The sequence below is a fragment of the Plecotus auritus genome (assembly GCF_963455305.1).
Source record: "Plecotus auritus genome assembly, chromosome: 1".
NCBI classification, from domain to species: Eukaryota; Metazoa; Chordata; class Mammalia; order Chiroptera; family Vespertilionidae; genus Plecotus; species Plecotus auritus.
This window is the reverse complement of record NC_137770.1, coordinates 3,209,423-3,232,965: the sequence shown is the minus strand read 5'-3', so window position 1 is coordinate 3,232,965 and position 23,543 is coordinate 3,209,423. Positions and strand designations below refer to the sequence as shown.

At 61.6% G+C, this 23,543-nt stretch overlaps 2 gene segments (V, D, J or C); both read right to left on the bottom strand.

Moving 5' to 3' along the window:
- LOC308242749 (Ig gamma-2 chain C region-like) overlaps positions 1 to 23,543 on the bottom strand; it is a 471,879-nt gene that overhangs the window by 846 nt on the left and 447,490 nt on the right. The window contains exons 3-4 of the C gene segment in view: positions 382 to 703; positions 83 to 130 (exon numbers count right to left, since the gene is read on the bottom strand).
- The window catches only part of LOC308242753 (Ig alpha-1 chain C region-like), an 82,973-nt gene that overhangs the window by 35,103 nt on the left and 24,327 nt on the right, over positions 1 to 23,543 (bottom strand).

The window sequence follows — 23,543 nt, the reverse complement described above, 5'->3', positions numbered from 1 at the left end:
CAGTGGCCAGGGGTCAGCCCTGGGCAGGCCTCCCCTGGGCGGGCGCTCCCCATGGGCCTCCTCCTGGGGGTGGTCTACTCACCTGGGCACGTGCAGGGGGTGACGGTGGGTGGGGATCCACCTACGGGCACTGCAGAGAGAGCAGGCTGAGGGTTACCGGGGTCCCAGAGGGCAGGGCCAGAGTTTGGCAGGTCTGAGACCAGCACCCACCCTGTGGCTCCAGAGCCTGTGCCCGTCCTAGGCCCGGGGGTCATGCCCAGAGGACCCCTCCCCGAGCTTGGGGAGACCGTCTGCACTCCCCCCACTGCCCTGGGCTGGGGCAGCGATCCCTGCTCTGTGGTTTGTCTCCTGGCAGACGCCTCTCCGTGGCTGGGTGCTCACCGATCTTGTCCACCTTGGTGCTGCTGGCCGGGTGGGCGACGTTGCAGGTGAAGGTCTGGTCGGACGAGCCGGCGGGCACCGTCACCATGCTGCTCATAGAGTAGAGGCCCGCGCGGAGGACGGATGGGAAGGTGTACACCCCGCTGGTCAGGGCGCCCGAGTTCCAGGACACAGTCACGGGCTCCGGGAAGTAGCCAGAGACCAGGCAGCCCAGGGACAGCGGGAAGCTGGACGTGGTGCCACATTTGGGGGACAGCGGGAAGACCGACGGGGCCGTGGTGGAGGCTGGAAGAGAGGGTCCACGTGACTGCCAGGTCTCACCCTACCGAGGCCTGGGCAGGGCGTCGGGGGCCCAGGCCTGGGACAGCGCTGAGCCCCATGCCCGTGGCCCACGGGCTCCCAGAAGCCTGCAGACCGGCTGCCCCGTGATGCTCTGCCACCCGGGGCCTCCCGCCTCTCAGGCGTGGGTGCCAGGCGGGTGCCAGGCTCAGCAGCTCAGCCAGCGCTGCCTGAGCTCGAGCCCCCACCCCCAGCCCCTGGTCCTCGCTGAGCCTCGGGGCCCTAACCGGTGGCTCTTGCTCGGCCTGGCTTCCACGGTCCCTGAGCCCACTGCCCTGTTGCCCTGCCCGGCCCTGCCCTGGCGAGGAGTCCCTTCCTCAGGCGGGTGGGCCTCAGTCCACAGCCCACTGCCCCTGCCCTTCTGGGTCAGCGCTGCAGCCAAGGCACTGCCTGGTCCCCACCCCCTCCTGGAGCCCCTCGGTGGGAGTCCCCCCCGCCCCGCTCCTCCCTGCAGCCCCCAGCCCAGGCTGAGCCTCTGCACCCAGCAGTCTCGCATGCTTGCGCCTCCCCCCGGCGCTGCCCCCGCGCTGCCCCCCGCTCCTGCCTGTCCAGAGCCCTCCTGCCGGGTCCTTCCTCAGTCCGGCCCACTCAGCATGGCTTGGAGGCTGGCACTGGCCTTGGCAGCCTTCTGCATGGTGTCCGTGCCCCCGCCCCCTGTGTGGCCCCATCAGCTCAGCCCCAGGGCCCTGCCCCGCTGTCCTTCCCCTCCCTGCTCTCCCCCCACCTCACCCTGGGCTCCTTTAGCTCAGGCCCTGCCTTAGCCCCCAGCTCCCTCCCAGCTCAGCTGGACAAACTGCCTGCTGCTCAGGGCTCCCAGCCCAGCGGCTGCCCCCCGCTCAGTGCCCTGCGGGCTCACCCCCTCCAGCTGCTCCCCACAAGCCTTCCCTGCCCCCTACTCTCCACCATGCCTCTTCCTGGGCCTTCAGAGGAGCTCAGGCCTCTGTCCTCCAGTCTCTGCCTTTGTCCATCTGAACCCCATTTCTACCAGGTCTGGTCTAGCCCCCTGCCCAGGGGCCTCAGCTCCCCTCCCCTGGGCCTCAGCTCCCTGCCCTGGGCCTCAGCCCTGACCCAGCCAGGAGCTTGGATTCCTGCACTCTGCCCCTTTTCCCCTGAGCCCCTGGCCAACAATGACCTACTGCCCTGTGATCCCTCTCTACCCACCTGCTCACCCCAGGCCTTTGTCCCCTGATTCCTGGGCAGCTCCTGCCCTCCCACCGGCCCCTGCTCACCTGCACAGCTCTGCCAGCTCCCACCCAGCTCCTGCCCTCCCACCGGCCCCCTGCTCACCTGCACAGCTCTGCCAGCTCCCACCCAGCTCCTGCCCTCCCACCGGCCCCCTGCTCACCTGCAGAGCTCTGCCAGCTCCCACCCAGCTCCCACCCAGCTCCTGCCCTCCCACCGGCCCCCTGCTCACCTGCACAGCTCTGCCAGCTCCCACCCAGCTCCTGCCCTCCCACCACCCCCCTGCTCACCTGCACAGCTCTGCCAGCTCCCACCCAGCTCCCACCCAGCTCCTGCCCTCCCACCAGCCCCCTGCTCACCTGCACAGCTCTGCCAGCTCCCACCCAGCTCCTGCCCTCCCACCACCCCCCTGCTCACCTGCACAGCTCTGCCAGCTCCCAGCCAGCTCCTGCCCTCCCACCGGCCCCCTGCTCACCTGCACAGCTCTGCCAGCTCCCACCCAGCTCCCACCCAGCTCCTGCCCTCCCACCGGCCCCCTGCTCACCTGCACAGCTCTGCCAGCTCCCACCCAGCTCCCACCCAGATCCTGCCCTCCCACCGGCCCCCTGCTCACCTGCACAGCTCTGCCAGCTCCCACCCAGCTCCCACCCAGCTCCCTGCCCTCCCACCGGCCCCCTGCTCACCTGCACAGCTCTGCCAGCTCCCACCCAGCTCCCACCCAGCTCCCTGCCCTCCCACCGGCCCCCTGCTCACCTGCATAGCTCTGCCAGCTTCCACCCAGCTCCCACCCAGCTCCTGCCCTCCCACCACCCCCCTGCTCACCTGCACAGCTCTGCCAGCTCCCACCCAGCTCCTGCCCTCCCACCACCCCCCTGCTCACCTGCACAGCTCTGCCAGCTCCCACCCAGCTCCCACCCAGCTCCTGCCCTCCCACCAGCCCCCTGCTCACCTGCACAACTCTGCCAGCTCCCACCCAGCTCCCACCCAGCTCCTGCCCTCCCACCGGCCCCCTGCTCACCTGCACAGCTCTGCCAGCTCCCACCCAGCTCCCACCCAGCTCCTGCCCTCCCACCGGCCCCCTGCTCACCTGCACAGCTCTGCCAGCTCCCACCCAGCTCCCACCCAGCTCCTGCCCTCCCACCGGCCCCCTGCTCACCTGCACAGCTCTGCCAGCTCCCACCCAGCTCCTGCCCTCCCACCACCCCCCTGCTCACCTGCACAGCTCTGCCAGCTCCCACCCAGCTTCCACCCAGCTCCCACCCAGCTCCTGCCCTCCCACCACCCCCCTGCTCACCTGCACAGCTCTGCCAGCTCCCACCCAGCTCCTGCCCTCCCACCACCCCCCTGCTCACCTGCACAGCTCTGCCAGCTCCCACCCAGCTTCCACCCAGCTCCCACCCAGCTCCTGCCCTCCCACCACCCCCCTGCTCACCTGCACAGCTCTGCCAGCTCCAACCCAGCTTCCACCCAGCTCCCACCCAGCTCCTGCCCTCCCACCACCCCCCTGCTCACCTGCATAGCTCTGCCAGCTCCCACCCAGCTTCCACCCAGCTCCCACCCAGCTCCTGCCCTCCCACCGGCCCCCTGCTCACCTGCACAGCTCTGCCAGCTCCCACCCAGCTCCCACCCAGCTCCCTGTCCTCCCACCAGCCCCCTGCTCACCTGCACAGCTCTGCCAGCTCCCACCCAGCTCCTGCCCTCCCACCGGCCCCCTGCTCACCTGCACAGCTCTGCCAGCTCCCACCCAGCTCCTGCCCTCCCACCGGCCCCCTGCTCACCTGCACAGCTCTGCCAGCTCCCACCCAGCTCCTGCCCTCCCACCACCCCCCTGCTCACCTGCACAGCTCTGCCAGCTCCCACCCAGCTCCTGCCCTCCCACCGGCCCCCTGCTCACCTGCACAGCTCTGCCAGCTCCCACCCAGCTCCTGCCCTCCCACCGGCCCCCTGCTCACCTGCACAGCTCTGCCAGCTCCCACCCAGCTCCCACCCAGCTCCTGCCCTCCCACCACCCCCCTGCTCACCTGCACAGCTCTGCCAGCTCCCACCCAGCTCCTGCCCTCCCACCGGCCCCCTGCTCACCTGCACAGCTCTGCCAGCTCCCACCCAGCTCCCACCCAGCTCCCACCCAGCTCCCACCCAGCTCCCACCCAGCTCCTGTCCTCCCACCACCCCCCTGCTCACCTGCACAGCTCTGCCAGCTCCCACCCAGCTCCCACCCAGCTCCTGCCCTCCCACCACCCCCCTGCTCACCTGCACAGCTCTGCCAGCTCCCACCCAACTCCTGCCCTCCCACCACCCCCCTGCTCACCTGCACAGCTCTGCCAGCTCCCACCCAGCTCCTGCCCTCCCACCACCCCCCTGCTCACCTGCACAGCTCTGCCAGCTCCCAGCCAGCTCCTGCCCTCCCACCGGCCCCCTGCTCACCTGCACAGCTCTGCCAGCTCCCACCCAGCTCCTGCCCTCCCACCACCCCCCTGCTCACCTGCACAGCTCTGCCAGCTCCCACCCAGCTCCTGCCCTCCCACCAGCCCCCTGCTCACCTGCACAGCTCTGCCAGCTCCCACCCAGCTCCCACCCAGCTCCTGCCCTCCCACCACCCCCCTGCTCACCTGCACAGCTCTGCCAGCTCCCAGCCAGCTCCTGCCCTCCCACCGGCCCCCTGCTCACCTGCACAGCTCTGCCAGCTCCCACCCAGCTCCTGCCCTCCCACCAGCCCCCTGCTCACCTGCACAGCTCTGCCAGCTCCCACCCAGCTCCTGCCCTCCCACCGGCCCCCTGCTCACCTGCACAGCTCTGCCAGCTCCCACCCAGCTCCTGCCCTCCCACCGGCCCCCTGCTCACCTGCACAGCTCTGCCAGCTCCCACCCAGCTCCCAACCAGCTCCCACCCAGCTCCCACCCAGCTCCCACCCAGCTCCTGTCCTCCCACCCACCAGCTCTTTCTCCTACAGCCTCTGCTCACCCTGCCCTCCCCCAGAGGGTGTCCCTCTGGACCTTTGCTCTTTCCTGTTGCTGGTCAGCTGCCCTGTGCCCGGCAGCTGCTGGCCCTGAGCCCTGGACCCTGTCACCTGCCCACCCCCATGGAACTGCCCACCGAACCTGTGCTGCCCACGCTCTGGGCACGGGAGCCCACGTCCACCTCTCCGCAGGGCCCCGCCACCGGCTGCCCTCACCCCGGGCCCCATGGCCTCGGCCTCTGACTTAGCCCATTGGCCTGGTCTGGCCCTCAGGCCACCTGGGGGTCCTCTTCCTCCCCTGCCCCACACCTGACACCTCCCTGTGTCCCCAGCTCAGACCACTGTGCATCCGGGCCTGGTCCTGCCCTGGCTGCCCCAGCCCTGCCCTCTGGCCCGGGCAGCCCTGGGCTCCTGCCCGCCCGCTGGCTGTGTTTCTCTCGGGCCCTGGCCCAGCTGCTCCTGTCAGTCTGTGGGTCCCCGAGGGCCTGCTCTCCCCTCCGCTGCTGGTGGCCAGGCCCCCTGTCCTCCCTCGGCCCTGCTCTGTGGGGACCCCACTCACCCTTGGCGGGGGCTGTGGAGGCAGTGCCCCCGGCCTGCCCGCTCTTGCCCCCGGTGCATGTGGCTCCTGGTGGCTGTGGCTGTGCCCACAGCCCCACGTCCTAGGAGCTGGTAGCTGGGTCCCTGAGACGTGACCTGCCCCCGCCCCCCCCCTCCCCCAGCCCTGCGAAGACTAAGAACGGGATTGAAACCAGTGTCAGGGCTCGCTTCCCGAAGTTCCCTTTTTTTCTGGGTGGTTTCTCCTTCAGGGGGCCTGGGGGAGTCCAGATGCGGCCGTGGGCCCCTCACATGGGTGTGTGGGTTGGCGTGAGGCGGGCACCCAGGGCCCAGGGGACAGAGTGAGAACCCGCTGTCACGTGCTCTGCCCCCCTCCCCCCCCCCCCGGGGCTGGGTTCTCCCGGAGGCCCCTGGCTTCCCCAGCCTCATTAGCACCTCGCGCTGCCTCTGCCCTCCTTCCCTCCCTGGCTCCATCGTGGCCTGATCATTGGCCGAAGGATGGTGCCGACCATGGTCAGAGGGAAGCGGCCCTCCAGGCTCAGAGGTGCAAGGACAGCGTTCACGGCGGTCACGGCGGTCACGGCGGTCACCGGGGCCCGAAGAGGCCCCTATGGCTGGGACCACGAGCAGCCGTCCACCGCTCCGAGGGCGCGGACCCACCGCCAGGGCCTTGGACCCTCCGTGTCTGTGTCTTGTGCCGCATGCAGCTCGGTCGTCCTGCAAGTCCGAGGTCTGGCCTTGGCTGGGGGTGCTGGGAGGCACCAGAGCCCCCACCCCTGAAGTGCTGGGGGGTCAGTGGGCAGGGCTGGCAGAGCATTTGCAGGCCCAGTGCCCAGGTGCCCCGGGGCACCCATCCCGTTGTGTGCCAGCCAGCAGTCTCCTGGGTCCCTCCGCCTGTCCTGCCGTCCAGTTCTCACACCATCTCCTGAGGTTTGGGGTTTCTTCTCAAGCCCCAGATCCTGGTCCAGGGGTGCACAGCAGCCTCAGCGAGGGCCTCGAAGGCTCCGCCTGGGGTGCAGGGCCGGGCCTGGTGGACTCCCCGCCCCCCTCTGCCGCACGGTGCCGGGGCCGTGTCTCCGGAGGTCCTGCCCTCAAGGTCTGGCAGTCCTTCTGTGGCCCCGCCCCGCAGAGGCGGCCAGGCAGCCTGTGGGCTCTGGGTTCCAGGGAAGGAAGTGACCCCGCCTCGCACGGGGCAGGAGCAGCCATGGACACTGTGCAAAACGTCAGGCCACACAGCCTTGGGGTAGGACATGTCCCCTGGCTTCTCCCCAGGGGGAAAGCTGGTGGTCAACCCGGCTGCCTCCCCCCCGGCTTCCTCCCCACGGTGCCCAGCCTGCCGGTGCCCCGCTGTGTGAGCTGTGGGCGCTGCTTACGGTTACCCAAGAAGCACTGGGTGGCTCACCCCATCTCGGACTTTGGCAAAACTCTGAGAGTGTGTAGGTCGGTGGTGTTCACCCGTAGAGCCCACTCCCGCTTGTATGCCCAGGTTTCTGGCAAATCACGACACCTGTTGCTGGTCACCGGTGTGGAAGCTGAGCGGCCTGTCCCAGTGATGGGGGTGGTGTCAGGAAAACCCGTCTCCTGGGGTCATTACAGGACGTTGGGCACAGGTGCTGCCATGCGGATCCGGGGGGGGGGGGAGGTGGCCGCAGTGGCTGGTGAGGGCATGACCAAGCGACCGGTGTCCACGCACGGGGTTGTCTCAGGACGCCGGCACGTGCCCTAGGCCGGTTTCCGAGGCCCGTGTGTTCCAGAAAGATCCTATCACAAAAGAAAGCTGACGAAGCTTGTGGCCCTCAGTGGTTGAGTGTCTGCCTATGAACCAGGAGGTCACAGTTCAATGTCAGGTCAGGACACACGTGTGGGGGGCGTGCAGGAGGCAGCCGGTCCATGATTCTCTCTCATCATTGATGTTTCTCTCTCTCTCTCTCTCCCCCTCTCCCTTCCTCTCTGAAATCAATAAAATATATTAAAAGAAGGGAAAGTGTAGGGAGCGGTTATAAGGTTAAGCCTCGGACTGACCTGTTGGCAAAGCCACAAACAAGTCCCAGCTTAGAGGGCACAGCCCTCTTAGCATAATTAAGCCTGACCTTATGACTCTCCTCAGGGGTGGGCAAACTTTTTGACTCGAGGGCCACCATGGGTTCTTAAACTGGACCGGAGGGCTGGAACAGAAGCATGGATGGAGTGTTTGTGTGAACTAATATAAATTCAAAGTAAAGGAGCGGAGGAGAGCAAGAGAACCCTCCACTCTTTCGGCTCCGAGGGCCGGATAGGACAGCCGAACGGGCCGGATTCGGCCCGCGGGCCGTAGTTTGCCCACGGCTGCCCTAGATCCTTCCTGGGTAGCTAATGGGCTGTGGGAGGTGCAGCAAGTGCTGCCAAAACAGGCGAAACTCACCAGAACCATTGTAACTATGGTGACCACTTTCTTGTTGACCTCTGGCTATAAAATAAAGGCTCAGCTTGCCGTCTGGATCCTTCTCTGTGGCCTCAGCCAGGCACAGGAGATCCACCTAGACCCAGCTTACTCTCTTTGTCTGTCTTTTATTTAATCCTTCGCTACTCCTCCCCCCTCTCCCCGCCCTCCCCCCCCCCCCCCCAGGCTCACCGAACCCTTGGTTGTGCTGGCACAGCACATGTGGCGCCCAACGTGGGGCCTGAGTTTGGGGGAACTGCAGCTGTCAGGTGAAAGGATGCTCCAGTGAAGCACGTGCAGAAAGTAAAAAAAGGAAAGCAAGGAGCGCAGTTTAGTAATAACTATGTGTACAACATGGGGAATTCAGGATCACAGGACGTATCCATGCTTAAGGCTATGCTCCAAGCACGGGGCTGTGGTGTGAGGTATCAACAGATTTGCAATTTGTTGGATTTTGTGAGTAAAACCTGCCCATGGTTTCCCGAGGAAGGAAAGGTAAATGTAGAGGCATGGGAGAAGGTAGGAAAGCAGCTTAGAGGTCGTTAAGATAGCTGAAGGTCCAGGGAGAATTCCTCTCTCTACTTTCAGTCTGTGGTCCCTGATTCAGGACTGCCTAGAGCATCCATGGGCAAACTATGGCCCACGGGCCAGATCCGGCCCGTTTGGCTGTTCTATCCGGCCCGCAGAGCTGAAAGAGCAGAGGGTTCTCTTGCTCTCCCCTCCGCTCCTTCACCAGCAGCAGTGTTAACATGGCAACGTCGGAAACACGGCCGCAGCTCCTTCTTCTGAGTGGGCGGATTTATATCCCCCATTCAGTAGAAGGAACAACCTCTCAATCTTCCAGAGGCTCCTTGTAATGCCCGCGGACGTGTCCCCCGACATCACCCTGGGAATGCGGAGACACGTTATCGTGGTGATGGAGGGAGACATGTCCCTGGAGAGCACAGTATCAGAGCATTAGCTAAAAAGGAGACCAACAACACTGTTCCCACTGAAGTTGATGTTTTAAAGACCAAAAACCTTTCAACCCAGTCTACATTGCCATCTACATCTATGTCCCGGGCATAATTTGGAAGTTGCACTAAAGAAAATGTTTAATTTACTGTTTACACATTTTGTTCTTTTCTATTTGTTTTAGTTTTAAATTATTTTATTATATTTAAGTTTAATTTGAAAGGCTTTTGTACCTTTCCTTTGTTAGGCAATTTTATTTTGCCTTTGCCATCTTCAATATAAGGTATGTTATTGTGCTATGATTCCTCCATTTTTTGAAGTTTCAAATTATAATAATTAGTGTTTACATTCTTCTTGTTAAAATGTTTGAAATGAATAAAACTATTGAAATAAAAAAAAAGACCATACCCTTTTATGTAATGAAGTTTACTTTGAATTTATATTAGTTCACACAAACACTCCATCCATGCTTTTGTTCAGCCCTCCGGTCCAGTTTAAGAACCCATTGTGGCCCTCGAGTCAAAAAGTTTGCCCACCCCTGGGTTAGAGCCCACTTCCGAAAGGGAATGGACGAATGTGGCAGGGGAACTAAGACAGATAGTGGAACCAGACGCTTAATATTGTCACAAAGGCTTGCCTCTCACCTGGAGACTACTTATGATGGAAGTGTTTTATTTGCGGTTGTGCTGACATTGGACCAGCCTATGTTCGGGGAGTGGTATTAGCTGCCGCATTAAAGGAGATGTTACTCGCTGGTCAGCAGAAAAAGGAAAGGGGGCTGCTTTAACTGTGGCACACTTAGGGCATTTTGCTAAACACTGCAATGCTAGAAATGAAAGTCAAAGGGCTATAGGGAGGGGAGACAAGCAGACTGGACTGTGGTCAGGATGCAGGAGAGGAAAGCACTGGGTCAATGAATGCCGCTCCAAGGGTGATGTTGATGATAATCCAATGCCCCCTAGTCAGGGAAACTTCAAGCGGGGCCAGCCCCCATCCCACCAGCCAATAGGGTCCTTATCCTTGACCCCACTGCAGCCTTTCCAGCCGGCCCAGTAAACCTTCATCATGCCACCCTGGGAAGCGCAGAATTGGCAAGCTCTCCCTGGAGTGATAGATCAGGACTCAGGCAATAGCAGCAAGAGCCAATTCTACTCTTAAAAAGCAACTATAGCCCTGACCGGTTTGGCTCAGTGGATAGAGCGTCGGCCTGCAGACTCAAGGGTCCCAGGTTCGATTCCGGTCAAGGGCATGTGCCTTGGTTGCGGGCACATCCCCAGTGGGGGGTGTGCAGGAGGCAGCTGATGGATGTTTCTCTCTCATCGATGTTTCTAACTCTCTATCCCTCTCCCTTCCTATCTGTAAAAAATCAATAAAATATATTAAAAAAAAGCAACTATAAAAACAAAAACGGGGGCGGGGGAGGATGTTAAGTGTTACATTTCTAAGTTACATTGCAGAGGATTGTACAGCAGTGGAAAGGCATCGGGCCTCCTGGACAATAGCCTCCGCCGGGTTAGCCCGGTGGACAAACCAGACAAGGGTTTTACCAGATTCAGTAATGATGTGGGGAAGAGGTTGTGTTTTGTATCTTTCCAGAAGGAGCAGCGCAGCCAATTTGGGTGCCAGAGCGTTACGTGCATCACCACAATGGACCCAGAGCAGCTCCTTGTCCCTTCGTTCAAAAGACTGAGAGTTGCCCCAATGAAAGCAAAGCGGAAGAAGAAGAAAACGAGGGCTACGCAAGGGACTGAGGTGCCAACACGGGGTCAGCTGAAGAAGTGAACGACGGAGGCCCAGCAGATGGTGGAAGCTACTCCCTCAATCATGTGTCTGGCCATGCTAGCATTGGTTAGCTGCCTGTCTTCTGCAAAGTCTTGTGCAGCCAAGTCCGAGGACTCTGAGTAAATCAGCAAAGGAAACCTCCATTTAGTAGAAAAATGTTACTGTAGTTTGATTTCTCTCTTATTGCTGTGTTGCATTGGCATTGTTTTGTTAATAGCCATGTCTGGGTTTTGCATTGGCATTGTTTTGTTATTGTTTTAATAGCCAGAGCTTTGTTCTTGATGTTCAAGTTTTACTTTCATTATAGTAGCTTAAAAATAAAAGAAGGGTGAGATGTAGGGAGCGGCTATAGGGTTAAGCCTTGGACTGACCTGTTGGCAAAGCCACAAACAAGTCCCAGCTTAGAGGGCACAGCCCTCTTAGCATAATTAAGCTAGACCTTGACACTCCCTGTAAATATTTCTCTCTTTTCTGTGTCCAGCGCGGCTAGAGAGTGGTCCGGTTCCTGAGTAGGGGGCTGGAGATTGAGAAAATGAAAGAAAGAGACAGACACAGAGATAGAAAGAAAAAGCTTGGGCTGGGTGGGACCACTGTCCTCTGACAGGGACAGGGACAGGGACAGGGACCCTGAGCCAATACAGCGTGTTTATTTTATACAGCAAAAAACAGGAGGTTTTACTAAAAGTCAAGACCAAGGAGATTATGCGCATTCTTGGGTGGGCCCGAGTCATATTCATTCCTGGTGCTTGGCTGGATTTAAATAACAAAACCCACCCCCTGGCACCTGGGCTGAAGGTCAAGCTGACAACACTCCTGCCTCTGGCAAAGCGTGTTTCCAGGACATGGCTTTGAGGACACCACTGGATTCAGCCGACAATAATTAAAGAAATGCCCACGTGCCTTCCCGGGCGCTCTCTACAGCCCCCCGAGATCCTATCTGGGTAGCTAATGGGCTGTGGGAGGAGCAGCAGGTGCTGCCAAAACAGGTGAAACTCACAAGAACATTGTAACTACGGTGACCACTACCTTGTTTACTTCTGGCTATAAAATAAAGGCTCAGCTTGCCATCTGGATCCTTCTCTGTGGCCTCAGCCAGGCACAGGAGATCCACCCAAACCCAGCTTATTCTCTTTATCTTCTTCTCTTTAATCCTTCGCTACCCCTCCCCGCCTCAGGCTCACCGAACCCTTGGCTGTGCTGGCACGGCACAGAAAGACAGTAGGCGAGGCTGAGTTCGCCTAGAGTTGAATTGTGAGCTGTCGGGTTGGATATGGGCCTGGCTTTCAGGGATCAGAGAAAAGAGAGGCTTTTAGGGAACCCCTTCCCGTGGCCTCATTCCCATTTGGGAATTGATCCTTTTATCATCCTACCGGCCCTCTTTGTCTCTGTGACTCCTTTTTTTTTTTTTTTTTTTTTTTTTAAATATATTTTATTGATTTTTCACAGAGAGGAAGGGAGAGGGATAGAGAGTTAGAAACATCGATGAGAGAGAAACATCGACCAGCTGCCTCCTGCACACCTCCCACTGGGGATGTGCCTGCAACCAAGGTACATGCCCTTGATCGGAATCGAACCCGGGACCCCCCAGTCCGCAGGCCGACGCTCTATCCACTGAGCCAAACCGGTTTTGGCTCTGTGACTCCTTTTTTATTTACTTTTTTTGTTGTTGTTGTTAATCCCCATCAGAGGATATTACATGTTGATTGGGTGATTTAATCCATTTACATTTACATTTAATTATGCACAGGGAAGGGCCTATTCTGGCCATTTTGTTAATAGTTTTTTGTCTGTCTTGTAGCTATTTCACTCCTCTTCTCTCTTGCTGTCTTCCTCGGCGTTTCATTGATTTTTTGTTTTTTTTTTGGTGGTGATAGTCTTTGATTCCTTCGCTGTTCAATGTGTGTGAAGTTTTAGTTATGCACCGTAGTGCCTGCACCTGAACATCTGTTAAGAGGGTAGATTTTATATTAAGGCCTGGGGTGGGGTAGGAACTGGGTGGAGGGGTGATATGGGGGGAATAAAAGGAGGACATCTGTAATACTCTCAACAATAAAGATTTTAAAAAAGAACTTATGCACATAGGCATAACCCATGGACACAGACAATAGCGTGGTGAAGGCCTGGGGAGGGGGCAGGAGCGACGTGGAGGGCTCAATGGGGGGAAGTAAGGGGACATCGGTAATATTTCAACAATAAAGGTAAATTTAAAAAAAACACTAAAAAACAAGACAAACCAAGACTCATAGACTTGTATGATGTAAGACATGTGCCCCCATCTTAACCATGGGCTTTATTAATAACTAGAGGCCTGGTATGCAAAATTCATGCTTGGGGGGTGTCCTTCAGCCTGGCCTGCACCCTCTCCAATCCGGGATCCCTCTTGCAATCTGGGACTGCTGGCTCTTAACTGCTCACCTGTCTGCCTGCCTGATCAGCCCTAACCACCTCTGCTTGCTGGCCTGATGCCCCTAACTGCTCCCTGCTGGCCTGATCGTCCCCTAACTGCCCTCCCCTGCCAGCCTGATTGCCCCCTAACTGCCCTCCCCTGCTGGCCTGATCGCCCCCTAACTGCCCTCCCCTGCTGGCCTGATTGCCCCCTAACTGCTCTCCCCTGCCAGCCTGATTGCCCCCTAACTGCCCTCCCCTGCTGGCCTGATTGCCCCCTAACTGCCCTCCCCTGCTGGCCTGATCACCCCTAACTGCCCTCCCCTGCCAGCCTGATCGCCCCCTAACTGCCCTCCCCTGCCAGCCTGATTGCCCCTAACTGCCCTCCCCTGCTGGCCTGATTGCCCCTAACTGCCCTCCCCTGCTGGCCTGATCGCCCCCTAACTGCCCTCCCCTGCCAGCCTGATTGCCCCCTAACTGCCCTCCCCTGCTGGCCTGATCACCCCTAACTGCCCTCCCCTGCCAGCCTGATCGCCCCCTAACTGCCCTCCCCTGCCAGCCTGATTGCCCCTAACTGCCCTCCCCTGCTGGCCTGATCACTCCCTAACTGCCTTCCCCTGCTGGCCAGATTGCCCCTAATCACCTCTGCCTCAGCCCCTGCCACCATGGCTTTGTCCGGAAGGACATCCGGAAGATGTCTGGTCTAATTAGCATATTACCCTTTTATTAGTAGAGATAATATATATTTAATATATTTTAAAATTTTTATTTTATTTTTTCAATACTCACATGAGGATATTTTCCCACTGATATTTAGAAAGAGTGAAAGGGAGGGAGGAGAGAGATAGAGATAGAGAGAAACATTGACATGAGAGAGACACATTGATTCGTTGTCTCCTGCACATGCCCTGACTGGGGCTGAGGACCAAACCTACAATTGAGGTACATGCCCTGGAAAGGGAATCGAACCCAAGACCATTTGGTGTGAGGGGTGATGCTCTAACCCAGCCTTGGGCAAACTACGGCCCGCGGGCCGGATCCGGCTGTTCCATCCGGTTCTCTTGCTCTCCCCTCCGCTCCTTTACTTTGAATTTATATTCGTTCACACAAACACTCCATCCATGCTTTTGTTCCGGCCCTCCGGTCCAGTTTAAGAACCCATTGTGGCCCTCGAGTCAAAAAGTTTGCCCACCCCTGCTCTAACCACTGAGATGAACCAGCCACAGCAATAATGTTGTAATGTCGGTTCTTTGTTTATAACAAATGGTCATAAACACGAATGCAAATATACCTACAACAGATAAAGAAGCACCTGGCCGGCGTGGCTCAGGGGTTGAGCGTCCACCTAGGAACCAGGAGGTCACGGTTCGATTCCCGGTCAGGGCACAGGCCCAGGTTGTGGGCTCCATCCCCAGTGAAGGGCGTGCAGGAGGCAGCTGATCAGTGATTCTCATCATGGATGTTTCTCTCTCTCTCTCCCGCTCCCTTGCTCTCTGAAATCAATAAAATATATTTTAAAAAAACCACAATAAGTAAAGATGTGGTGTTTGAGGGGCACTGGAGTATGGGAACTCTGTACTGTCTGCTTAGCTCATTTGTAAACCTGAAACGATTCCAAAAAACCCCACAAAGTCTATCTATTTAACCTCCCCTCAACCCTGCGCCATTCAGAAAAACAGGAGCAGCACCGCGGACAGCGGCTCGCCCAGGCGGCCGGCCGGGCAGCACCGTGGACAGCGGTCCTGTGACCTGAGGGGACAGACACCGCACAGCCCTTGTCTCAGGAGTTGACAGCTGAAGAAAGCATCCGGGACCTTTGCGCCGTGACCTCATGCACCTTCAGGTCCCCGGCTACACCCACGTGGAGTCTAGGAGTCATGCGTGCATCACCCATAAGCGCCCCACAGAGAAGACGGGGTGCATGCAGTGTGGTGGGTGGAATTCTCAGATGGCCCCTCGTGTTTTGTGTTTTGTTTTTTTCCCCTTTTTCGGTTAATTCTCACCCGAGGATATTCTTCCATTGATTTTTAGAGAAAGTAAAATGGAGGGAGGGAGGGGAAGAGAGAAACAGTGATGTGAGAGAGACACATTGATTGGTTGCCTCCTGCACGGGCCCCGACCAGAGCTGGGGAACCTGTAACCGAGATACGTGCCCTTGACCAGAATCGAACCCAGGACTCTTTAGTCCGAGGCCGAGGCCCTTATCCACGGAGCCAGACCAGCGGGGGGCCATGGCTCAGTGTTGAAGCGACAGGCTGTCCAATCGGACCATTTCCCAACACGGACAGAAGTGGGCAGCACCCAGGGACAGCGAATGGGGTACGGGCTTCGGTCCCTCTGGGACAGGGGCTGGAGGAGGGGGAGGGCCAGGGGTGGGCAAACTTTTTGACTCGAGGGCCACCATGGGTTCTTAAACTGGACCGGAGGGCCGGAACAAAAGCATGGATGGAGTGTTTGTGTGAACGAATATAAATTCAAAGTAAAGGAGCGGAGGGGAGAGCAAGAGAACCGGATAGAACAGCCGGATCCGGCCCGCGGGCCATAGTTTGCCCACGGCTGCCCTAGAGGACGGTGGGTCAGGACAGGAAGTCACCCCGTTGGGACAGCAGAAGCGAAGAGGCAGTCCTCAGGGTGGGAAGGCGGAGCCGGGCCCAGGTCCTGCCGGAGCGCGCTTGCTGCCACTGACCTGCGGACCCGGCTTGTCAGGCCTGATGGAAGTGTGGGAGGGCGTGCGTCCTGGGGTCACAACCGCTGGAAACAGATGTTTCTGCGCCCAGAGGGGGGCATCCGGGGGGGAGGCCGCAGTGACGGGGGAGCTGTGGAGCGTGGGGTGCCCATGAGACCATCACATGCCTCGGGCAGACCAGCAGGTGTTCACTGGGGATGAAAAAGGGAAGTCATGCTGGACGGGGGCCCCAGCTCTTGGTAACCACGTGACAGCTTCCCAGAGCCGCTGGGCTGTGCCCCAGGCAGGGTCCTGGCCGGGTTGGTGGGGTGTCGGCACCAGAAAGGTGTGAGGGTCAGGTGTGCGTTGGGGGTCAATGTGTTTCATGCCTGGGGTCGGGGGCTGTTTTATACATGTGTTTCCTGGACGGAATGGGCCTCCAGGACTGACTCCAGGCCCAGCCAGGCGCCCACACACTCAGGGGAACCCCGGGCCACGGACTGGGGGGCACGGCCTCCCTCCTGGCTGCACAGGGGTCTGTGGCTGGGGCTCCAGGGTGCAATTGCAAGGGCAGAGGGAGAAGTCAGGACCCGCTCCCTTGGGAACAGCCAGGAGACAGCTGTGACTCCAAGGGGGGCTCCTGAGGGCGGGGCTAGGGGCAGAAGGCCCGGCAATGATGCCTTTGAGGCTCTGAGACCCTCAGCCCCCAGCCCGGTGCCCTCCACCCTCTTCATTCATTCATTCGTTCATTCATTCGTTCATTCGTTCATTCATTCGTTCATTCGTTCATTCGTTCATTCGTTCATTCCTCCCTTCAGGGGGTGTGGGTGCTGGGGTGCCTGGTCCCTGCTCCAACGGAGCTTAGCGTGGACACGGAGGCAGGACCGGGGGAGGCACAGGTTGAGCTGCCCTGGACGGAGAGAGCCGGTGCGGAGGCCACGCGCAGGCGGGCAGCGGGCTGGCCGGGCGAGCTCTGACGTGGCGCTGGCGAGATGGAGACCCGCCGGCGGGTTTGAGCCATGGCTGCCAGAACAGTTCAGGTTTCAAAAGACCACTCCAGCCCTGGATGGAGGGGCAGCCTGGAGGCTGCTGGGAGCTCAGGCGGGAGGTGTTTCGGATGGTGAAGCAGGAGCCGGCGGCACACAGCGGCGGACGGAGGGCCGGGGGTCCATGGGGCAGGTGGTCATGTGCTGAGATGGCAGAGGGGCGATCGGGCTCAGAGGGAATCACCGGAGAGCAGGACAGTGGCTGCCTCTGGGACAGCCGAGGTGAGCATGCAGGGACGGTGCACCAGGCTGTGGCCAAGCCAAAGGCATCCTGACGCTGCCACGCCTGCGTGTGTGCTGAGCGCTTTCTACCTGCCTGGAGGGTCCTACCTGCCTGGAGGGTCCTACCTGCCTGCTGGTCCTACCTGCCTGCTGGTCTTACCTGCCTGCTGGTCCTACCTGCCTACTGGGTCCTACCTGCCTGAAGGGTCCTACCTGCCTACTGGTCCTCCCTGCCTGGAGGGTCCTACCTGCCTGCTGGTCCTACCTGCCTGGAGGGTCCTACCTGCCTGGAGGGTCCTACCTGCCTGGAGGGTCCTACCTGCCTGCTGGGTCCTACCTGCCTGGAGGGTCCTACCTGCCTGCTGGGTCCTACCTGCCTGGAGGGTCCTACTTGCCTGCTGGGTCCTACCTGCCTGCTGGGTCCTACCTGCCTGGAGGGACCTACCTGCCTGCTGGGTCCTACCTGCCTGGAGGGTCCTACCTGCCTGCTGGGTCCTACCTGCCTTCAGGGTCCTACCTGCCTGGAGGGTCCTACCTGCCTTCAGGGTCCTACCTGCCTGCTGGTCCTACCTGCCTGGAGGGTCCTACCTGCCTGCTGGTCCTACCTGCCTGGAGGGTCCTACCTGCCTGCTGGGTCCTACCTGCCTGCTGGGTCCTACCTGCCTGCTGGGTCCTACCTGCCTGGAGGGTCCTACCTGCCTGGAGGGTCCTACCTGCCTTCAGGGTCCTACCTGCCTGCTGGTCCTACCTGCCTGCTGGGTCCTACCTGCCTGCTGGGTCCTACCGGCCAGCTGGGTCCTACCTGCTTGGAGGGTCCTACTTGCCTGGAGTATCCTACCTGCCTGCTGGGTCCTACCTGCCTGCTGAGTCCTACCTGTCTGCTGGTCCTACCTGCCTGCTGAGTCCTACCTGCCTGGAGGAACCTATCTGCCTGCTGGGTCCCACCTGCCTGGAGGGTCCTACCTGCTGGGGGTCATGAGGAAGCAGCAGAGAGAGCCCTGTGCTGTTGGAGGCAACTTTCTAGGTCAAAACCGAGAATAACCGACAGCACACTAAGTGAGCCACAGAAGGTGCTGGAAGGGTGGGGAAGGAGACTCAGCAGGAGGTCTGAGGGCCGGCCTTCCGTAAGGCATTCAGATGTCAGGCAAACCTGAAGGTAACGAGGGGGAGCCTCGGGGTCTGGACAGCTTGTGAGGGGACAGAGGGGGATGGAGCGACAGGAGACCAGGGCGGGCGGACCCCACCAGCACCCCATTCTCATTTCTGATGGAATGTGAGGTCCTTTCGGGCTTTGTGGAGCTGGGACCTCATCTGAGATCCTGAAACTGGGCTCCTGGCGGGGGGAGGGATGAGGAGACCCTGCGGTTGTGACCCTGGGCTGTTGGCATGGAGACAGTGTGGGCAGCGGGGAGTCTGTGGGGAGTTCGTGGGGCGTTGGTGGGGATGGGACAGGGTGGAGCGGCAGCAGTGTGCTCGTTTTCCTCAGCTGCTGGGGCAAATGCCACGAGTGTGCCTTCTCAGCCTGGCTGAGCATCATTCAGGTGTGATTGGATCTTCCCCTCGCCTCCCACAGGCTCCAGGCAGAACCCAGTTGGCCTTTTCCAGCTTCTGGGGGCGTCCACACCCCTGGGCCCCTGGCTGTCCCGGTGGGTGTCCCCATGGCTGACCCCCTGGCTGTCCCCCTGGTTGTCCCTGTGGCTGCCCCATGGCTGTCCCCATGACCATCCCCCATGGCTGTCCCCGTGGCTGTCCCCATGGCTGTCCCCATGACCATCCCCCATGGCTGTCCCCGTGGCTGTCCCCATGACCATCCCCCATGGCTGTCCCCATGGCTGTCCCCGTGGCTGTCCCCATGACCATCCCCCATGGCTGTCCCCGTGGCTGTCCCCATGGCTGTCCCCATGGCTGTCCCCGTGGCTGTCCCCCATGGCTGTCCCCATGGCTGTCCCCGTGGCTGTCCCCCATGGCTGTCCCCATGACTGTCCCCGTGGCTGTCCCCGTGGCTGTCCCCGTGGCTGTCCCCATGACCATCTCCCATGGCTGTCCCCATGGCTGTCCCCGTGGCTGTCCCCCATGGCTGTCCCCGTGGCTGTCCCCGTGGCTGTCCCCCATGGCTGTCCCCATGACCATCTCCCATGGCTGTCCCCGTGGCTGTCCCCGTGGCTGTCCCCCATGGCTGTCCCCATGACCATCTCCCATGGCTGTCCCCATGGCTGTCCCCATGACTGTCCCCGTGGCTGTCCCCGTGGCTGTCCCCCATGGCTGTCCCCATGACCATCTCCCATGGCTGTCCCCGTGGCTGTCCCCGTGGCTGTCCCCCATGGCTGTCCCCATGACCATCTCCCATGGCTGTCCCCATGGCTGTCCCCATGACCATCCCCCATGGCTGTCCCCATGACCATCTCCCATGGCTGTCCCCGTGGCTGTCCCCATGGCTGTCCCCATGGATGTCCCCATGACCATCCCCCATGGCTGTCCCCATGACCATCCCCCATGGCTGTCCCCATGGCTGTCCCCATGACCATCCCCCATGACTGTCCCCCATGGCTGTCCCTGTGGCTGTCCCCGTGGCAGCTGCCTGCACAGCAAGAAGGACCAGCTTCTCTCTGTGACGATGCTGTCCGGCCACAAGAGGAACCCTCCCAAATCCGTGTCCTGACTTACAGGGTCTGGGAAGATGCTCGTGAAGTGTGCGTGCTGCCTGCAGACTGGCACACGTGTGCCTTGTGTGTGCGCGCACATGCATGCATGCGTGTGCGTGCGCAGGGGCATGCTGCATGCGTGGGCTGTGCATGCTGCTTCTGTGTGAGCTGTGTGTGTGCGGACACACCTGTGCGCCTGCAGAGTGAGCCTGCACGCTGGGTTTGGGTGGAGCAGGGCCTCCAGGGTCCCCCGTGCAGCCCCTGCTACACGTGGGCGCTTAGCACCCTGGTCTCGGGTCCGAGGCCCGTCCTGAGGGCCGGGACAGAAACGGAGGCAGGCGCAAGGAGCCAGACTGTTTATGGGGCAGCCAGCGGGCGCAGGAGGAGGTGCCAGGGTCAGGGCCGGCTCTGCGGGCCAGGCGGGGGGCAGTGTTCCTGCCCCGAGGCCTGTGGCTGCGGGGACCTGTGCGGTTCCGTCCCCCCCCAAGTGCTGTGAGGGCCCCGGGCGGCTCCCTCAGGCCAGGCCGGTGCCCACGGCGCACCGCCCTCCTGCTGGGGTTTCCCAGCTCCGCACAGTCCCGGGCCGGCTCCAGTGAGCCCCCTGGAAGGGCATCTTTGTGGCACAGCCCAGGGGGGCCGGGTCCCGGGCCTTCACCTTGACGAAGGTGACGAAGCCGCTGTAGAGCAGGGTGAGGAGGAAGAGGGCCACGAAGGTGGGCCACAGGCGGCCGGCAGCGTCCAGGGCATCGTCCAGGTCGGCGGAGCCGTCACAGTCCTCGTCCACGTTCAGGGGGCCCCAGAGGGGCGGGGCCGGACCTGGGGAGGAAGCGCGCCGGGTGAGGTCGGTCCTGCAGCCTCCCCCACGGCCGCAGTTGCACGCGAGGCGACAGCTTGCACAGTCCAGCGCCCGCCCTGTCACCCACCGGACAGGCACCTGCAGCCCGCCTTCTCGGGGCCAGCCCCGTGCCTGGCCCAGCAGAGCCAGGCGGGTCACAGCGCCGATGGGGCAGGCGAACCAGAGGAAACACACAGATGCCCCGGCTCCGGCCCCGGCCCCGGCAGCCTGGCCGTGGAGCCTCCCTCAGAAGAGCCAGCTTTGCCTGGCCGGCGTGGCTCAGTGGCTGAGCATCGACCTATGAACCAGAGGTCACGGTTCGATTCCCGGTCAGGGCACAGGCCTGGGTTGCAGGCTCCATTCCCAGTGTGGGGTGTGCGGGAGGCAGCGGACCCGTGATTCTCTCTCCTCATGGATGTTCCTATCTCTCCCTTCCCCTCCCCTCCTCTCTGAAATCAGGAAAAATGCTTAAAGTATGTATTTGGAAGTGGCAGCTGTGGAAGACGAGACGTTGCCAACCAGACAAAGAGAGGAGGGAACAGCATTCTGAGCAGAGCAACAGCATGCACGGATGCCCTGTGCTGGGAGACAGCCTGGCCCAGGAGGACGGAGGGGCCCCGTGTGGCTGGCGTGGAGAGCTGGGATGTGTGTGTGTGTGTGGGGGGGGGACGGGCAGGAGACCAGGCCCAGGAGGGGTGCGGGCCCTGACGGCGGCCGGATGCGTGGCAGGGCTGAGCCGGGACACGCGCCCAGGTTGGAGTATGGCATCGTCATCCCTCTGGATTGCAAGGGGGACTTGACGAGCCCGGGGCCCGGCAGGTAGTGGGCCTGGGAACCAGCACGCAGCACTGGCTGCTGGCCGGATGTTGGCGGCGTGGGTGCGGGAGGGAGGCCCTGCAGGAAGTGGGCCTGGGAACCAGCATGCAGTGCAGGCCGCGGGGCCGGATGTTGGCGGCGTGGGTGCGGGAGGGAGGCCGGGCCCGGGTGAGCACCAGGGCTTGGCAGAATGTTGGCTCTCACAATAAAAAGCGGGTACAACTTTGCTCCTCCTCACTTTATTCTTTGAGTAATTACTAATTAATGCTCCCAACTCAGGGGTCCTCGGCGAGATGGAAATTCAAAGAACAGCGGTCTGTCGCCATGGAGACTGAGAGCCCCCGGGGAGCCAGGTCGGGGCCTGGGGCCTGGTGACCGGATCCCTCGTGACCAGGCCGGCGGGCAGGGCCGTCTCCGCAGCCCCGCGCAGCCTGGGGCGCTGTGGACACCGAGCACAGGTCCGCGGGTGAGTGCTGGGCCGCCTGGATGGTGTCCTGCCTGCGGCCCAGCCCAGCGTGCCCACCCCGTCCCACGGTGGCCAGGAGGGCGGGGATGGGGCAGGGTCTGGGTGCTGAGCCTGAAGGGGCGGCCTGGCAGGAAGCTCAGAGGGAAGGGTGAGCCCCAGACGCTGTGAGCCCCACCCCGCGGGTCCCTGTCCCCTCCACAGTCAGCGTGGGGTCCGGCCCTCCCTTCTGGGGGCACCTGACTCCCAAGGTGCTGGCCGTGGTCTGGGACGGGGTTCTGGGGCCCTGGGGGCCTGGGGAGGCTCGGACATCCCTGGGGGACAGCCGTCTGCAGTGACCACCCCACGTCCACCCGGGGAAGGCCCTGCTCCATGCCCGGTGACCGGTGTGTCTTCACAGGAAATGGCTGCTCCTGGGGACCTGGCGGGGGCGACCCCCCGCTGCCCGCCCTCCTGGACCAGCACCCAGTGTGGGGACACCAGGAATGGGTGGGACGGACCGGTGTCAGGTCACCCAAATCCCCGCGTGTGGGGACAGCGAGTGCAAACTCCAGATACCCCGTCAGCCGGGTGGGGCTGTCCCGGGGGGCGGCACAGACCCCCGGCCCCAGCCCTGTGCCCGGGGGAGGGGGGCTCACCTGCAGTGCCCGGGATCCAGCTGGCGTTGAGCAGCCTCCCCGAGGCCGGGTGCCTGGCCTCGCACGTGTAGGTGGCCGGCGGGGGGCGGGGGGCTGCCGGGGCCCGCAGGACGCTCCAGATGCGGAACGTGGGGCTTCCGGGCTCGGCGGTGGGCGCCGCGGTGGCAAACCGAGACGCGTCCACCTGGCGCGGGCCCTCCTGCCAGGTGAGGACCAGCTCCGGGGGCGAGAAGCCAGCCACCTCGCACAGGAGCCAGGAGGCCGCCCCGGGAGAGGCGTGAGCGCCCGGCGTGGCCAGGACCCGGACGGCGAGGCTGCGGGGCGCCGTGGCGGCTGCGGGGAGGAGCCCGGTGGTGCCCGGGTCACGGGCGGCCTCTGGAGAATGCGTGTCCTTGTGGGCGGAGGTGGCCAGGAGGGCTGTGGAGAGAGCACATGGGAGGGCCCTGGCCCGATCCTTCTCTGCTCCCCCTGGTCCGTGCCCCCGGGGACTGGCCTCGGAGGGAGGGGGTCCAGCACCCCAGCTTCTGGCTGGGGTCTGGGCATGGTGACCGGATCCCTCGTGACCCCTGGGTTCAGGGGTCGGGGGCCCTGAGGGGGAAGTGGGTGGGGGAAGGGGGCTGCCTCCTGGCCCGCCCGTGGTCGGGGCTGTGGCTGCTCCGTGGCCCCAGCGGTGAGGTGCAGGTCTGAGCCCCACCCCGGCCACATCCTCCCTGCGTCGGTGCTCAGAATGAGCCTCCAGTTCTGGCGGGACCCTGTCGGCCTGGTGGCCGTGACCGACTGCCAGGTGCTCAAGGACCATCCGTACGGCAGCATCTTCTATGGTTTCCCAGCCGTGGGCAAACGACGGCCCGCGGGCCGGATCCGGCTGTTCTATCCGGTTCTCTTGCTCTCCCCTCCGCTCCTTTACTTTGAATTTATATGAGTTCACACAAACACTCCACCCATGCTTTTGTTCCGGCCCTCCGGTCCAGTTTAAGAACCCATGGTGGCCCTCGGGTCAAAAAGTTTGCCCACCCCTGGTTTAGGCAGTGACCAGCAGGTGAACGGGCCACAGACGGACAGCAGGCCAGGAGCAGCGTGCTTGCAAAGGGACACGCCCTGGCCCATGTTGCTCAGTGGGTAGAGCGTGGGCCCACAGACTGAAGGGTCCTGGGTTCGACTGCAGTCCAGGGCATGTGCCTTGGTTGCTGGCTCAATCCCCAGCACTGGTTTGGTGTGTGTGGGGAAGGCAATCCATCGATGTGTCTCTCTCACATCCATGTT